Genomic DNA, 3554 nt, shown 5'->3' on the forward strand with positions numbered 1-3554 from the left:
TGAAGTTTCATTCATAATTAACCGAAGCCAGAACCTACCTACATGTCCACCAAGAGTTGCCAAAATATTGTAAACTATTCATATAATGAAATTCTATACACCAATGAGCATAAAGGATCTATACACACAATAACATGAATATCACTAACATAAGTTTGAGTGAAAAAAGCTAGGTATAGGACACATAATTCCATTTCTCTATCGTCCCAAAACAAGCAAAAGTTGTATATTCTGTAAGAAGTCAGAATAATTCCTGTCCCGAAGGAGACATACAGCTTGACTGAAAGAGGCACAGGTGGTCCCTTGGGGTACTGGAACCTTGTTTACTGAGTGCAGGTTCCACAACTATATTGAACTTACCTTCATCCAGCTGTGTTCAGAATACTTTTAATAATACATGTCCTTTTTGGGTGCCTGGGTGGCTCAGTCGTTAAGTGTCCAACTTTGGCTCACGTCATGATCTCACGGTTTGTGAGTTCGAGCCCCACATCAGGTTGTGTGCTGACAGCTCAGAGCCTGGAGGCTGCTTCGATCCTGTGGCTTCCTATCTGGCCCTCCCCTACTCACACGGTGTCTCTCTCTCAAAAATAAACAAACATGAAAAAAATAATATATGTCCTTTTGAATGTATACTATACTTCCGTAATCTTATTTGAATCTGAGTGCAGACCCCTAAAACACACCCTTTTTTCTCTACTGTCTCTACTAAACATTTAAAGAATATGTACTTTAAACATAAATATATTTAAATTATATAAAACTTAAATATAAACATATAAATACATGTACTTTATACACATTTTACATAACTAATTTCAGTTGTTGGAATAATCTCAACATTCACATTTCTATGAATACCTTTCAAAGTAAGAGAAGTTCAGTTTGAGTCCCCTAGAATATTTATGCAAATTTGCTTGGGAGCCATACTGTCCCATCTTGTTCTGAGCACTGCTTTCAGTTTGGGCTCTGGATGTGTTGCGCATGTTATAAATTTCAGTGTAAGGTGACATTGCCAAGACAAGGAAGTGCTGACGAGAAGTCATTGCTCTTGCAAAATCTGCAGCCAGGCTCCGTTTTGATCTTCTTAACACCGGATAAATTCCATCTAGGGAAATTCTTTATTGTTAATTTCAGCTACTGTAACTTTGACTTGCTCCCCAACCTAGAATATGTTGTTATTCCTTCTGCAGGTGGGAGTGGAATGACAGCTAAGTCACAGGCATTAGACCCAAATCTACAGATGAGTGTGTCCATGCTTCAACTGTGAGGCTATCTTTTCCCTATGGTAACAACGTTCTGCTATTTCAAATCTAACTACTGCACTTACTTGTCTCCTTTAACACAGGAAGCACAAAACTCACACATATTGCTTCAAATTTAGTTTTCTACATGTAAACTCACACGGATTGAAAGCAAACATTACCGAGCTTCCCCAAAATGAAATTCGTGTTGACATTTGGCAAGTTCGTGATCGGTAACTCTTATTATTTGTACAAATTCTCAGATAGTTTAATATATATAACAGTATGTTTTAAATATATTTCAGAACAAAGGACAAAAAGACCCCAAATATCTAAGGAAGTCTAGAAAACCTCCAACAGTGAAAACTACCTAATGAATCAACTTCATGAAGCACACATATTGCTTCAAATTTAGTTTTCTACATGTAAACTCACACGGATTGAAAGCAAACATTACCGAGCTTACCCAAAATGAAATTCGTGTTGACATTTGGCAAGTTCGTGATCGGTAACTCTTATTATTTGTACAAATTCTCAGATAGTTTAATATATATAACAGTATGTTTTAAATATATTTCAGAACAAAGGACAAAAAGACCCCAAATATCTAAGGAAGTCTAGAAAACTTCCAACAGTGAAAACTACCTAATGAATCAACTTTATTAACCTCACCCCCTGCTGTTTCTTTCGTCAACTAAACCCACTCCTACATTACCTTCTCATCATTTGTCTTTTGGCTTTCTCAGACCACACTCTATTTTCAGGATGTGAAACTCGCAAGTACCTCTCAGCATATATATTTATTTTCAGCCCACATGCCTCCAATTAATAGCATTTATGAAGCATTTTCTATGTGTTCACCCATTACCATCCTTTTTTAATCCTTTCAGTAGTCCAATAGTTTATTTTACTAACCACATGTGATTCTTCAGGCAGCTAAAGCACAGAGCATTTCTGTAACTTACGTGCAGTTCTAATGGTTTCCAGTGGTCAATCTTTCATCCCACCGCAATCAATGTGATCCACAGTTAGGACGCTGCTGCCTCCAATTATTGATAGGAACTCACACACAAAGACAAATCCAGGGCACATAATACTATGAATCCTGCCCTTGCTAGCACTCTACGTCTACCCGCTAGGCTGTATTGAAAATTCTGGCTTTACTTTACTCTCTAGGACAGCCTTTACTGCTGCTACTCTTATGCAGCACACTTATGTTCTTTTATAATATAAACATACGTGAGTGTTAGGCTTTCTATCACTGCTAGAAGGGGATTGGAGTCAGGACTCAAATTGAACTTTGATGCAGTTTTAAAGTCTTTATGGTGGCAAACTGGGTCATGGTTTGGACTCAGGCATGAAGCATTGTCTCAGAGATTCACTAGATCATCAGAGTTGATATTGACATACTGTTGACTCCCCAAAGAGCATAAAAACCATATCTCCAGGCTTTCAGGATGTTGAAGTTAACAAAAGTAATAAAAATTTCTCACATTGCTTTGCGATTCACATGCAAACATAAGATTCCATTTCAAAATCTTTCCAAAATCATTAGAAGAGCCAGACATTGTATATTCTCTGATACGTATTTACAGTTAATACATTAAAAAGAAAAGTACAAGCAAATCGTAAATCTTAATCATAAGTGCACATTAAACTGTCCAAGAACACAATTCAGTTCCATGACAAACAACTGAGTTCTAATTCCCGTAAGACATGACAATCTACCAAAAATATTTTAAGCACACCAAGGAAGCAAATATTACATATATATATATATATATATATATATATATATATATATATATACCCACTAAATAATATAAATATTATATATATAAATTATATATGCACTAAAAACACTCATTTTAAGAGCTCCGTGGCAATCCTTGGAACACCAAAAAACTATGAGTTCAAAATTGCTCAGATTTCTTTGTATCCAAATATGTTTCATGCATTTTTATTCAACAGTGTTCAGAACAATAGTAGTATTGCTTCCACACAGCAAATCAATATGTGTCAGCCACCGGTTTAAATTATACTGGGACAATTGTGTCCTCAAACTTGGACAAAACACACAGCACAACAGTGACAGTAAACAACAATGAAGCTTGCTCTCCACAATTATAACATCACTGGTTCTGTAAGGAAAATTAAGTTGCTGGGTGTCAAGTAGAAGGGGGATAAAAATGACATCAGGAATTCAAAAGCTTATTTGAGGTGCCAGTCATCACATATAGGCACTCAAGCATAGCAAGGTCATAAACTTCCTCCTTACTTGTGCCATATGAGATATAAAGGTACGGGAATGAA

Source organism: Neofelis nebulosa, chromosome Y, assembly GCF_028018385.1.
Source record: "Neofelis nebulosa isolate mNeoNeb1 chromosome Y, mNeoNeb1.pri, whole genome shotgun sequence".
NCBI lineage: Eukaryota > Metazoa > Chordata > Mammalia > Carnivora > Felidae > Neofelis > Neofelis nebulosa.